Consider the following 15,418-nt stretch of genomic DNA (forward strand, 5'->3'; position numbering starts at 1 on the left):
GGGATACTCCGGCTGTCGCCGCTAGCAGCCTCTCCGTGCCGGGGGCTTCCCGGCCGGCGCTCACCGCTGAGCTCGCGGCTCCCTCACACACGGGAGGAGAGCGGGCGGCGGGAAAAGTTTAGAGCCGGGCACGGGGGAAAAGAGGCAGGGCCAGCGCCGGGGCCGGAGCCAGAGGGGAGAGGCGGGGAGAGTGGCGCGGCCGCGCAGCCCGGGCACTGCATCTCCCCCTAGCCCGCCGCCGCTGCTGCAGTGATTTTTCAAGCCCATCGAGGCAGTCCCTTCCGCGCACGGCTCCCCTCGTCTCTCCCTCCCCGCCCGGGCTCCTCCCGGCGGCAGCTGCCCTCCGCTGAGCCCCGCCGGGGCGGCCCCGGGCGGCTCGGGGACCTGCGGCAGCCGGGAAGCGCCGCACCCGCTCCCGCCCCCTCCCCGCAGCCGAGAGCGGGACTGACCCAAAGGGGAAGCGCGGGACGAACCGGCAACCCTGTCCTGGAGGAGCCTCATCCGAATTGCGGCCAGGTGGTTTTGGGGTTGGTAGTTGTTGGTGTTCACCCCTTCCCTCACGAGTGATGCAAGGGCTTGTCCTGTGACAGGCAGGACACGGGGCTGGGTCGGCCCGGTGTCTCTGGGATGTAATAGGGAAGATGCTTCATGGCATTTGTGTTTCTAACAAAACACGCGGAAATGTGTAATAGTGCTTGCAGGAAAGTGGATAGACCACCTCCCCAATATCAAGGCACCACAGTCCGGCTTCTCCACGGGAAGGAAACAGTAGAAAACAGAAAGTTTCAGAAACAGTAGTGCTTCCAGTGAAGCACTAAAAGCAAAACAGCTGCTCTGTGAATGGTGGCTATTGCTGAAAGTTGGGCCTTGCGGGTATCAAGATGACCATAAAACATCTGTTGTTAGGTCCATGACACAGGGATCCTGTTTCCAATGTTTCAAATGCAGTACGGACATGGATTTGAACAAAATACTAGTTCCAAGGTTTACATTTCATATCCAGTGATGAATGAGTTTGAGGATATTGACTTTAGTTTTTCTTTGTATTTCTTGCACTCACTGAGCCGAGTTTAATCATCAGTTTCATAAAAATCTGCTCAGAGAAGCAGGAATGGAAATACATTAATCTCTGAACTGATACACAGCTAAAATTCTTTTTCCATGCCACTGTTACATTCATTTCATGTCCATTCATTTCAGCCCCGACAGGCACTGTTTTAAATGTCAGGACTATCAGGCCCAGCAGCATTTTACAAATGAGAGCAGCACACTGGAATTTAATGGTGTTACACCTGAGTTGAGGTAGAGTCATTGAACCTAGGCATCTATTTGTAAATCCCTGTCTTCTGGTTTTATAAAAGCAGAATACAGAGAAGCAGAGATATTATGGTCCTAGGTATAGGCTGTAATTGTACAGCAAAGATATTTTCTGTAATGATGCTGAAAAAGATGGCGTCCTTTTCTGTAAGCCTACTGTGTAATACACAGGGCTTAATATATTGTGCTCATTCAATTATAGTTTTAGTGAGCTGGAGTCACAAGAGACAGCAAAGCTTTTCAGGCTTTCTGGTGATTTCCTGAAGGTATTTCAGCACTTGATCACAGTACAGAACATAATAAATTGCACCATCTGTATACACAGTCCTTGGTTCCTGACAGAATGAGAGATAAGGCTTTAGGCATTGCACGCCAAAAAAAATACAACACAGATTTATTTTCTTTCAGTATTTACAATGCCTTAATGTCTGAAGAACTGTGGATTTTCCTGCCATTAGCAATTGCCCAAGTAGCTGTCTCAAAGCGCTGTTCCTGTGGTTCAAAGACAACCCAGGGAACTGAGGAGACAGAGCCAAACTCAACCCACAGTCACACGGAAGCAAGTGCAATCAGGGATATTGTTCTGACACAAACAAGAGCAGAGTTTGGCCCAGGTAATCAGCATCTTTTCTGTCTCACACTGGTAATTGACAGTTCCCTTGGGAAAATGATTGGGCTGCAAATATATTAAATCCAGCCTTTGGACCCAGTCATATGGTCCACACAGAAGCATACTTCCCATTAGTCTGAATGGCTGAAGAAAGGGCTGAATGTGTACCCTGTTCTTGTCCACATGACACCAGTACTTTTCATTAATTACTTCAGCTTCTCTGTAGTTTCTATGGAGAGAAAATAGAGTCTGGGAATTTTTTCCACTTATAAGAAAGATGAATGATATAATGCTTGCAAGACTGTAGGCCCTGAATCAATGACAGGCTTGGAATATGTTTTGCTTAATAACGCATTCAGTATTTTGTAGCACCAGGACTGGTACGTGGAAGAACGTGATGATTTGTCTGCAGCAGTCACACTACTGAAGTTTGGAGAAGGATAATGGCTAGGGCTACCATCCTGGAACCAGAACCAGGATTTCCTGGGATGTAGTCCCACTACCACCAACTTCCTCTGCTACCTTGGGCATATTTTTAAAATTACCTATATCAGATTCCCTGCCTGTCAAAACAGCACAATGAGATTCAGCTACCTGAAATTCTTACTGTGTTTGGTGGGAAAGGCAGTAACAAGGCCCTGTCCTCCAAAATGTGTTTAGCCCATCACAGAAACATGGAACAGTACCAGATCCTTTGCTGGTGAGATCAACAAAGGTCTGTACTCTTTTTCAGTGCTCTGAAGATAAAAAGTGATTTATAAGTGTTACAGCTCAAAATAATAACTTACACTATTTCAAAAGGTTTTTTTGTTTTGTTTTGTTTTCAAAAAAAGACTGCACAAACAGCATCATTTGAGCAGTCTCTTGAAAAATTTAAGTCAACTATTAATATCCAATGGAATGATGACCATTACTCTTTTCCCCTTTCATCTTTGGTCTGATTAACAAGGAAGAATATTTATCTTATTTACTTCATGTTTTTATTTCTTAAGCAATTGCTGGTAATCGGAGAGATCCTGATTAACACTCCAATGCAGCAACTACCAGAAACATTATTAAGGATTGCAACACTGATTAGCTGTACAAACAAATATTATCGTATTCCTTTAATCTTAAGTAGCCATAATGGTTATAATGGACTTTAAGAGGCTATTTATTTTGTTGGTATTGATGGAGTTTACAACATAAATTCAAGTGTTCAGAGAACACAGGAGAAGGTTCTCTTTGATGTTGACTTGTCAAAACTTTATTGAAATCAATAGATATTCCCCAGTCTGACTTTAGGCAAGTTTTGTCCCTATGTCTTTACAGACATCAGAGGGGTTTTAGCTGTAGCCAGTAGCAGAGGAAGTAAAGGCGACCTCTTCTCAGGCTCTGTGGTCAGTCAGGCCTAGAAAGAATCCACTTAAGCTTTTTTTGCTAATGACATTTCTGGATGCAAGTCAATGAACTCGAGAAGAGTGTCCAACCTGGTGAAATGCTAGAAAATATAAACAGAAAACATTTCAGCACTGACTTTTCAAAGCCTTCTTCAGCCTTGCATGGTCTGTCCCAGATAAATTTTTGGGTTTGAGTCTAGAAAAACATCAGCAAGCAGGTAAATGTAGAGCATCACTTTGGCTTGCACTGAAAATATTTTTGTTGCTATTTTAAAAAGATATTTTTATTGCTCTGTATATCTAAAGCAGTGCTTTCAACATGTGGAAAAAAATTTATTTGTTTTGGATTTAAAGTTTCTAGCCAGAAATCCACAATTTATTGGGATTGGGATGTTTTTAGAAAATCAGAAATGAATAATTCTGCTGCTGTCACAGCAGCAGAAACAGTGGAGGAAATTGCATTTCTTCAAATACCATCATCTCTTCCCAGGGAGGCCAGAGAATTCTTCTTGATGATCCCAATTATTTAATAAAACTGAGGACCACACAAGTAACATATTTGATTTTTGGAAAATTTGATTATTTAATTGTTCATTATTTCATTTCCAACCTGTAGGAAAAGATTCCCAACTTTGAGCATATCTAGAATACATTTGTGTAACAACGGATTCTTTGGTTTTCATGATATTCAAGTTTTGGAAATGAGTTTTAAGTCTCGTAAGTATCTGAATTTCAGTAAGTGCTCTTAAAGTTTTATCTCAGATAAATACAGATAATTGCACTGCATCTGGAAAACAATGGCAGGGTGTTTCCTTTTCCTTGACCTATAGGTCAGAATACTGTAATCAAAATCAATGCCAGTTTAGGTGAGGAGTGAATAGGACCAACATGGAAATTTGCATCATGTAATCTTTATCTTGTGTCCTCTCACCTGAAATTACAGGACACAGTAGATTTTTATTCATTGCCAAAAAAGCTGTGGCTATACAAGCCACAAGCCCGTTCTTGTATTTTCAGTTTTCTTGCTCTGAGATGCTGCTTTCAGTGAAAAACAGGCCTTCTGCTTACTCACTTTCAGTAGTTTCTCACATTTTGTTCTCTTCACAAATGGATTTGCTCAGCAGTATCCCTGCTCTCTGTTTATAAATATAAAGGTAAAATGTGTGGGATTAGTTATTAAACTGTCCAGAAAAGTCCTAGATGTAAGGAAGAGATTGTATGCCCCAAATATGTCTTTTTTTCAGCTTTATCAATTGTTCACACAACACATTACTTCTTACATATATTACATTTTCAATCCCTCGCAACTTTATAATGAAGTCCCAACATGCTGAGTGAACTGCAGGTTGCAGCAATCACTTAAGTGCTATATCACTTTTTCACTCATTATACATTGCTGCTTAGGTTTCCAAGATTAAGTACTTATTATTTGAATGTGTAAAAGACAGTATGCAAGCATTGCCTTCACATTTACTCTTGAACTCTGTTTGCCAGATCTTATGGAAACGGATGGATGGCAAGGACAGGGCTGAGTAAATGTACAAGAGTCTAAGTAGTTCCAGATGAAGGGCAAGGATGGAGAATCACTGCTTCTAAAACAAAATGATCAGTATAGCTTCTTTTTTTTTAACCTGCCCTTCAAGGAGAAACCTGCACATATTTGGTCTGACTGATCTAATTTTGGTTGTCAGTTTAATCAATCCCAAGCATCAGAATATTCCCTAAACCTACAAGTCTGAGAGTTTCTATGCCTAGCAAAAATATGATTGAATTGGCAACTAAAACTACTGTGTGCAGGTCTGTATATTTGACAATGTTTTATTAAAAAATGCTTGAAAAATTATCAGTTCACGGAACATTGTTTTCTCTTTCTTTCCCCTCTCTGTCACTTTTTACCTCTGTTTCTAGTTGACGTGATACCTAGTCTGAAAAATTAGGAACCAGATTCTAGAAAGCTGTCAGTCTGCAGATCTCAGGTGTGGGTTGTCCAGCCTGTTTTTGTAACTGCAAGCACACAGACCATCTGGGTTGATATCTGGGTTCCAAGCTGTGGGGATGCTGGGAGGAAATCACAAACATGCTATTAATTGTTATAAGAAAATACTGGTAGAAACACGCCCCAACTTTATTTTTGTTTTTCTTCACTTACTCATAAATTCCAGTAGATTCTGGTAAAAAGCCATTCTATTGTTTCTTTAACAACACATTCAACAAATGTGGCATACACTGTGGTGAGGTGGATGAGATAATCTGTGCTGCTGACAAATATGTGACATTTGTTAATGGTAGGGAAAGAAATATGAGGCTGTGCCGACGTCTAACATGGAACTTTGGTGAATATTTTACATCAGCTAAGGTTAAGGGTTAAGAGCCAGACTCTGAGCAGGTCAGATTATAATGGATCCATCTGTCTCATAACAAGAGCTATTGATTGGTTGTAAATCCCACCTAGTGGGGGACTATTACAACGACAGCACCAGCTCGCCAATGAGATCTTCTGCAGTCATATAGCGCTGGGGTTAATGGGGGAGTTTCTTTGAGACATCTGGATGCTGAGCACCAGACACTGCTCTGGGACAAACACTGGCAGACCCCAGTGGTATTACTGGTAGCAGGTCCCAGTGCCTCCAACAAGTCTTTTTGATATGTAATACTGGCCTTTGTTTTATGTATTAATTCAGAACTGTCCAGCACATTTGTAATCTCCTGTCAATAAACTGTGGTTCTGTTTGTAAATGGAAAGGAAGATCCAGTAATCTGTCGGTGGTTTCTAGACTTTTACAGCTTGTTAAATTTTTCTAAGTCTTTTGCATTACCTGTGTCTGAAGTCACCTTGAGGTACACCAATCCAGTTGGGCACTGCTGTCATTTCTTAGATCCAGTGTGTCTTGTAATATCTGAAGAAAGAGAAAAAAGATACCTAAAGTGGTGCCTACGCTTTCTGGTATGTAGAAGATATACTGGGATCTGCCTGCTGACCGTAGGTGGTAAGTTAATGTTTGGTAAGATATTGCTAGAACCTTGTTAGATTGGGGCAGTAGCTGGGAGCATGGCTCCTTGTGGCTTAGACTGGCTGTCAAAGGCCCCCATATGCAGACTGCCTGACAGACCATGTTGCCTTCCCTGTACAGAAGACAGCCAAACACATGGGTCTTATAGCACTGACAACTGCACTAATCCTGGCTTGGCCTTTGAAGAACATAGATGAACGCTATCAAAGTTCATAAATCTACATCATAAAATATTTAAAACATTGAGGTACTGTGAAGCATTTCACATCTCTTGGTAGCAACCATGTGCTCCTAAAGCAGTCCTACCAGGCTGTGCCTGTGGGTTTCTGTTGTCCCCTCTAAGTATTTTCTAGGGTCAGAAGGCGTTTTTCTGGCAGCAGGTCTCTGCAGCAGTAGACCTGGAGTCTGCACACAGTGCAAAGAATTTTCTCAGCTAGACATAAGGGAAAGGCAACAATATGTTTAGGCAACTGTTCTAAGAAAAAAGGTGTGAGTTCTGAAATACTTTACCTTGAGCCTATGCAAGGGATGTTTTGACCTGTAGGGACTGTGGTATAATCAGAGAGAAGGAAGAGGCTAGATATATTTTTAATTGCTCTATCACTGGATATTTTAAAGGATATTAGAAACACATCTGTGAGGATCAACAGAGCCTGAACACATTTGAAGACCAGAGGATGTATCAGATTCATCTTTATCAGCCTTTTCTATTCCCCCCCGACCATCAAGTATTAGTCTGGTGTGTTGCAAATCCCTGGGAGCCACTAGCTGCTGATTTGAGAAGAAGTGCACCTAGAGCCATCCCGCAAGACTGACATCATCATGCATTCATCTCAGTGCCTCCTAAGCATTTTGAGATCCTCTGATGAAAGCCATTACATAAATGCATAGCATTGTATTCTTAAATGTTTAAATCATGACAGATTTTGAATACATATTTTTTGTGACTCAGTCATGAATTATCACAATTTGCATACAATATTTTCCTGTATGCAGCATACCCTCCTTCCCATTTAATCCTTCTGATTTGTGCTGCTGTAGTGACTTTAAACCTGAATTACAGAAGCAATTGTGGAGTGCTTTGCTGTTAACTTGGCGATGAGTAATCTTGCTATACCTATAGGCAGGAATAATCAACAATTTTTTGTAATGAGCAAGGAGGAAACTCATAATCAAAGGAAACATTTCTCTATTTATGAACAGGTGCATCCATTTTACTCCCTTTGTATCCAAAGCTATAGCAGCTGTCTAATGTGAATATTATTTTCTTTTGCTTATTGCTGCAGTGCCAAGGGATAAGCTAATATTAGGCCTTCACTTAATAAGGCCCTGGTCAAATGCTGAGGAATAGGCAGGGATGCCCCAGTGCACTTACAGTCTTAAACAGAAGAACAGTGAGAAGGTATAAAATGCAAGCATTAAAGGAAACTGAGAAGCAATTCTCTGTCTTTGAAATAAGTTTGTTTGCAAAGGATAGCTTAATATTTCTTGGAAACACCATGCTATTTATCCAGTCACCTCCTTAGCTGCCCCTTTCTCGTTTCCCCTACAAAAATTGCCCAGGTGACAGCAGCAGCTCTGCTGAGTCCCAGCTGTGGGAGAGGAGTTGAAAGGCCTGCAGCAGCCTGTGTGTACCCATGCCTGTAAGAGCACTGTCCAGTGAACTGGAAATCCACAGTCCAGCTCCACACACTTGTCCCAGACAGGTAGAAATGTAATTCTGCCATTGTATACTGGATATTGCAGGCAGAAGCCCATTGTCTTCGTTGTCTTCAGGAAGGATCCGAGTTAGGAACTCCCTGGGCCTGCCACGCTGCTTTTGATAACAATCCCCCACTGTCTTTTTGAATGTGTTTGCAATGTGTCCTCCCACCAGGAGAGGAAATCAGGTCCTGAAGATAGTATATCCTATGGCTCCTTTAATTATGGAGGATTTTAACAGAGATGATTTCTTGCCCAGGAGATAAAATGTTTCCTCTTGAGAGAAAGAATTGCCTCACAACAAAGCTGTTTACCCCATCACTCTCCTGCACTTGAATATATTTTCATAATGCTTATTTTTGCTGTAATAATCCAGCATCCGTTACGCTGACAGTCCCACAAAGAGCTATTTAGAACAGCTAAGGGCTGCTTTGGGTCCCAGGGCAAACAGGGTGGCTCTCTTTCCCCTTTTCCCCTCCTTTTTCCGTCTACAGGTTAACCTGGTGCTGATCTCCCCTTCTTCCCAGCCCTGTTGGTTGCAGGAGGGGAGGACAGGACAGAGGCACTCTCTGAGGTGCAACTCCAGAGTCCCAGGGCATTCATTCCTAGCCCCCTTGGTGGGGATGGCACCACTGTTCAGGGTGTGCATTAGTCCTTTTCTCTCCAAATTTGTGGTGCTGGAGCAGGATTAGCTCTCAGCTAGTACATGTCTTTCCCCTTCATCTTTTAAATGTACCTCAGTCATCAGGCTTCTTCCCAGGCATTGCAGATGAACAGTTATTGGATATCATTTTGGTGTTTGACTCTGGAAGCTGAGCTTGCCACTGGCAGTTTGGAAAATAAGCCACCACACAGATGCAGAAAGAGAGTAATTGCACCAGAATGATTTTGCCAGAATTACTTGGGGTAAGCTGACAAACTCTGTGGGTGCATTTTCACACTGAGGCTTCAGTGGGGCCCTCTGTGTGCAGTGAACCACCTGTGTGCAGAGGCCTCCAGGCATTTTTGACTCTGCTAGCATCTTCTGTCTCTCACAGCTCAAACTCATTTCTGTAACTAACTCAAGCGCAAGAAGACACTGATTCTCCTCTCTTTACAATAAGTTTTAGTTAGAACAAAGTAAAATTTTAGCTCTGACTTGCTTGAAGTAGAGAGTTCTTGTGAGCACTGTCAGACCCTACTGGCATTTACAGGGTGGGAAACTCCATCAGCAATGGGCACACTTCATATTTTAATTTTGGAAAGGGAGAAAGTGTGTTCAAAAGCTTTCTCCAGTGTCAACCATCTGCTTTCAAGAACGTTTCTCTTTGTGCTATTTCCAGTCTGAACTGGGGGTGAGGTGTAGCCCTTTTCAGTTGTCCATTCATGCTTCCTTTTCATTTGTTTAAATTGCTCATCCATCTTGTCCATCAATATGTTTCTTCACTTACCACAAAGGTAATAAATTCCTATGCCCATAAACAATTTGGTCCATAACTTCCCTAACATAAGTATGCTTATTAACTTTTCTACAGGACAACTTAGATGAGGAAGATGGCATATGTGCACACTGGAAGGAAGATAAGAGTCTGAAGTAATTGGATTAGCTGTAATAGAAAAATGGATGAGCTGCAGGGATGAAATTCACCCAGGACTAATTTGGAGCACAGAACATCAGAGTGCTGCAAATCTGATAGCAAATGATGCTTGTTTAGAGTGCAGATCAGGAGGCTTTATAAGTGTATATCTAACACTGAATCTGTACATCATCTATAGGATGTAGCATCTGTGCACCTACAGATACCTACATACCGCATTCTTTGATGAAAAGATGCCCTGATAAATGTGTTCATTCAGGTTAAGAAAACTATAGGAATTTCACTATATTTCATAATCCAGTAGAAATAACTGCTCCCAAATTCTGAAATTACTATGTATACTTCTTTCCTTCATCTCCTTACCTTTAGCTTTCAACTATGGAACAGCTCCTGCTCCCTCCATTGGCATCAGCTAGAGGGACTGCTTGTAGGGAATCCTGTATGTTTAGTTATGGGAGAGGTTCTTCAGAGCTAGCTCAGAAAGAACAGCATTGGCCTTTAACCCAAGGAAGATAATTTAGAAGCAATTTTTATAGAAGAGTTCAATAATGTGATTCTTCCAGAAGACTGGCTGCAGAAAGACAGAGCCAGGATAACTCACAGATTGGGTACACCTGTGACTCAGACACATCAACTGGACAAGATGAAGCTGCTTGGTTCCGTTGATCCATGAGGACCAATGGTGCCTTGCGTTAAAATTTAAAGACTCTGCTACATTCTGCATGTCTGTATTTCTGCTCTCCAATTACTCATTCCTCCTCCTGTTGACAAAAGGTTCAGCTTTCCTACTGATCTCCTTCCTGGAGCAGAGGTAATTACTCCCCACAGGCATCTCCAGGACCTGCATGTGGCTCATGGAGACCTGAAGATTCATGTTCAATGTTGTCACAGATGCCCCAAGAGCCACTTCTCTAGGGCCTCTTGACAGCTAGTCTCAGCCAACATTGCTATAATGTCTGCCTAGGGCTGCATTGCCAGGGCTGGGGCTTTGTTTCCAAACCCTCTTTACCCTTTTTCACTTTCATTTGATTTATAGTTGTCTCCGATAGTTGAGATTAATGTGGATTGTATTTTACAAGCAAGCATGGCGTTAATTTTCAGAATATTTATTGCTCCAGCCACACAGAGGAGATAAATCACCTTAGAAAGAAAATGTCCTCTTGCATGCAGTCGGCTCAGTAAATTTGTCTAAACTCACAAAAAGTTGCCATTTAATCTCTGCCTGGGGTTAAGTCCTGTGAAACTATGACTGAGCAGTAGAACAGTAGTAAGCAGTACACAGGACAGGCAATGCTTGCTCCCACCTTTCTGAAGTACTCAGCCCTTACTTCTTCCCACAGGCCCTTAAGCTTTTATTCAATGCTCAGTGGAGATAAATATAACATGCCCATAGCCCTCTTTTGAATGAAATAAATTAATTTATATATTTATTTACATAGCTATATAACAGTGTATTTTAATGTAATATAATGTAACATGTTTTTAATGTGATATAGCAATGTGTTTTTTAAAAAAACTACTCACCTGCAAATGGCTCTCCACATAAATGATCAAGATCTCCAAAGACAACTAATGATTTTGAGCAGCAAAGTTGAGTTCCTCAGTCTAAGATAAAAACATCAACTTCACTGAGACTTTCATTCAGCAGGTGATATGTCCATTCACCAAAACATTTTTCTCAGTATCATTCATGCCTTCTGTTTTACACCAGACCAGTACTGGTCTGACTGCTTACATTCTCAGATAATTTTCCTCACAGGTATATATGAACCTATCTATTTTTCTACTTCAACATCACCTGTGAGGTAGCTTAATATATATTGACTTTTCAATCTGGCCAGGGCTGGCCATTTTGAGATGGATTTATAGTAAAAACTTGATTTTATTCTCTACAATCAACCAGTCTATTCCTGATGCCTGTGTTGCAGTCAGTTTTGGTGCCTATTTAGAAGAATCAGAAACAAATATGCCTTGTTACCTTGCTTAGTAAGTGTAGTGAGAGACCCAGTTCTGGGTCATCCAGAGTGGCAATGACATCCTCTACCTGTATGTTCATCTACCTACTTTGCTTTTGCACTTTTCAGTCCGTACTGATTTTGGCAGACTTTCACACAGAGAATGAAAGAGTTGCTGTTACTGCCTACATGGCATCCAACAGCTCCATGGCACTGTTCCTATGCTTATAATGCTAAGTAAACACAAGTTTTCAAATAAATTTAACAGATCGTTTCTATTTGTCAGCAGCTTACAATGGAAGTCCATAAATAAAAATGATTTTTTTATTTATAAAATTTGTCATGTCTCCAATCCTGGGTATTGAACTACTGGAGAAAAACCGGTATTTGTTTTCTGACATTCATCCATTCCACTGCTTTTGGTGAACATCCCAAAATGTCATGTTTGATTTTGCTTTCAGCTTCTCACAGAAAATCTGCCTGTTCTAATGGTACCTGTTGGACAAAATTAAATAACCATTAGATGAGGGGGTTGTTTTACTGTGATTTAGTAAGGCAGAGCAGGCTTCTTCTGCAGCTTGGAAGAATAAGAATCAAACCCCTGCTTGTTCCAGCTCTGTGCCCATTCATATCTCTGGATATTTATGAAAAACATAACTCACAAATGAGAGAATACTCTAACCTTATTGCTCAATACACATGCATTTGAGATGTGTGTAACTTCAGCATCTCTGGGCTCAGCAGAACAACTGGAGAAGCTTGCCAGTGTAGCAGATAGGAAAATAGCTAAACACAGGGACTAGAGTGCACTGATAACTGTCACAGATCCAAACCTGTGATGTGGTCACAGTAAAAAAACAGGAGAGAATGTCCCCCTTCTAAAATAAAACAAAACAGAACACAGAACAAGTGTGAGCCAAAGTGATAAATTATAGAGGACCTCATGTGGAGAAATCAAATAAATCTCTAAATATTTTTAGCACACTCACTTTTCTTTCAATAGCTCACCAGGAGGTTCAGTGGTCTCACCTGGCATCTTATTAATCCTGCACTGATTGGTGAGCATGCAGGAATGGAGCAGCATTGGCATCTGGGTTAATCATGTCTTCTAGGAAATTGTGAAAATGACACAGAAGATACTTCACAAATGGCGAGCTGAGGTTTTGCTGCAAAAAAAATGCTCTGTTTTCACAGCAGGTGGTCAATAAATCTAGCACTGTTATGGATCATAGCTGTAAGTCAGGTTTCAAATGTTCCCAACTGCAAGAAGCATCTGTCTTATTTGAAGTCTGAATACAAACAATCTTTGCTGCAAGTGCAAGATGGAGTTTCTCCTGCATTTGGGTTGCTTACTTTCATTTGTATCTTTTACTTGGTCTCTTCTTTGAATTCTGATATTTCAGAAGACTATTTTTGATCAATATAATCCTTATGCAGTGCCTAGTGATTTCCTCATTTTGAACTAAAAATCTCTTTCATAAGCAATTCCCAATAGAAATGTTCCTTTTAGTCTCATGCACTACTTGGATTTTTCCTCAGGGATGGAATGTTATTTTTCTTTTTAATTCTCTCTAAACTGCTGACACTAATGCTCTCTATAAAACTTGTTGTAGGCCCTGCTCTGTATCTTGTCTATGTTTGGGATTAGGGAGAATTTATTATCATGTGGTCCTAAAGCAGCTTTTTTGAAGTCTTGAGTACACTCTCCTGTCAGGTGAGTGCTGTTCATATAATAGAAAAAAAATGGTTTTAAAAATAGATCCAAGAGTGAGAAAAATCTGAAGGCTTGAGATGAACTGTTAGGAGAAACAAGACTGGGAGGAATTTGCAGCAAGAGAAAAATCTTCGTTCCCATGGAGGATGGTCAGGTGGATGGTGCTCTTTGTTCTGAAGGGAAGCAGCTGTGGCCCAAGAGGTGACCCAGTGGGGCTAAACACCATGACAGCTCAGGACACCTGAACTCACTTCCCGCCACAACACAAGATTTGGAATCTGGAAGTTTAATTCCAATCAAGGGGACAGGGAACATTCACAGCAGGAACCAGTGCCCTACTCAGAAGGCTCAGTGCATAGGCACACACATGCTGCATATATAAATATACATGATCTTTTGGGAGACGTATCAAGCTGAAAATCCACCCTTTGAACCAAGTTCTTTCCAGACACCTGAAATCAGACACCTAAATATGGAAACAGCCTCAAACCCAACCTGTTTTGAATGCATTAGTTTCGCACTTCCACTGCTTTTGGAAGAGGTATGTAAACTCAGAAAGAAGTATTTCATGCCTTACTCTTAAAGTGATTTCAAAGGCAGTCACTCACTGAAGAAAAGAAAAAGAAAGTACACTGCCTCTTGATGGTCTCTAAAACACACAGCTAAAACAGAATCCTTTGTGTTTAGTGAAGGGGAAATCTCAGAGGTTAAAAATGCAGGTTGTGGAGAAAAATGCTTTTTAGTGCAAAAAGAAAGGTTATTCTGAATGTTGTCCTAAAATTGGTATTCCTCACCACAAGCATGGGAATTGTTTGGAATTTATAACCTTGATAGTTTTAACTAGAGCAAAATATATATAAATGGATTAATTTTTAATATGTTTAATTGCAAATCTGACAGAGATAAATCCTTCAGTGAATCACTGGCCCAACTTCTTGTTTTGACTTTAACAGTAATTTAATTAGATTTGACTTCAAAAAAGCACCTTAGCATGATTTAATGGTATAAATTATGACCTGTTCAAATTGCTCACTGAAAACATATTATTTAAAGAGGTATTTTAAATGTAAGCAAATGTAAACAAGCTGTATATTTGATGGGTTACACATTTTATTCCCAGCAGGCTATTTCACACTGGGGACTATCACATTGACTTGTCAATGTGATATAGTGGTGTGAGCAGAAGCATCAAAATTGGTGGTTGCAAGGCAGAAGGTATGTGATCTTGGGAAAGACATTTAACTTGCATTGTTTCTTCATCTGTAAAATAGAGAGCAGGGGAAAAGTAATGAAGCTCTCCTGGGGTCTGCAGCAAGTTAATGTTTGTAAAACATTTGAGGGTTGCAAATGGAAGAAGCGCTAGGAAAAGTGTTGTAACTTCAATTATTTCTAATTATTTTTTTCAAGCAGGGGTCAGAATTTCAGATTTGGCTATTTAAGAGACTGTAAATCTGCCCTCAGGGTCAGTTAGTAGGAATTCCTGCACACTATAAAGCTGCCTTTATTTGTTTCTGCTGCAGTTTGGACCCTACAGAAACATCCAGCTCTGTTTTTTACTTGAAAGTTAATAAAGATATATGTGGAGGTGAAGAATTAAAAACTTTGTAAGAAAACCAGCATTTCCCCATTCTTACCTAAACCAACCTCCCAGTGTATCCACCATACTGGCTGCTCCAGCCAGCACTATAGCTCATTTGTTCTCATGGCATTAAAAGCTCAAAATCATATGTTTCCATTGCTGTTTCTTAACTCCTTAAACTAGTAATTGGCACTAATGACTTTAATACCTGCTGCCTTCTTAGCTAACTTTGATTCATGCAGACGAACTCATAAAAGCATTAAACATTTTTAACGTGTCACCCTACCCAGTCTTGCAGGTTCCAGCAATAATTTCCTTTCCTTACTCTTCCATCAGCAAGAGTTCCACCTTAAGTGTTCTGTATCTCTGAAGCCAAATTGCTGCACATGTGTGAGAGACTGGAAGGATTGCTAGCTCGAAACCTTTCGTGTTTGTGTGTTGAAGACAGGTCAGACCTTTCCCTAGTAAGGCAGTGCCATGCCTGTATCCCTACCCCACAGTGACCAATCCCTGACACACCTGAAACAATGCCCTACACCTATCCCCAGAGCTCCCAACCTAGCTCCTGAGTGGCC

At 41.0% G+C, this 15,418-nt stretch overlaps 1 long non-coding RNA gene across 1 annotated transcript; it reads right to left on the reverse strand.

Annotated features, from left to right (window-relative positions):
* Positions 1-3,841: 3,841 nt before the first annotated feature.
* Positions 3,842-15,268, reverse strand: LOC121673923. The gene is made up of 3 exons (XR_006019360.1): positions 15,130-15,268; positions 6,123-6,203; positions 3,842-5,364 (listed from the first exon to the last, which is right to left on the reverse strand). It is a non-coding gene; the product is annotated as an uncharacterized LOC121673923 (long non-coding RNA).
* Between the last annotated feature and the right edge of the window lie 150 nt (positions 15,269-15,418).

This window comes from Corvus kubaryi, unplaced genomic scaffold (genome assembly GCF_017639235.1).
Source record: "Corvus kubaryi isolate FWS band 111438036 unplaced genomic scaffold, C.kubaryi_AGA036_p1.0 66, whole genome shotgun sequence".
Classification (NCBI taxonomy): domain Eukaryota; kingdom Metazoa; phylum Chordata; class Aves; order Passeriformes; family Corvidae; genus Corvus; species Corvus kubaryi.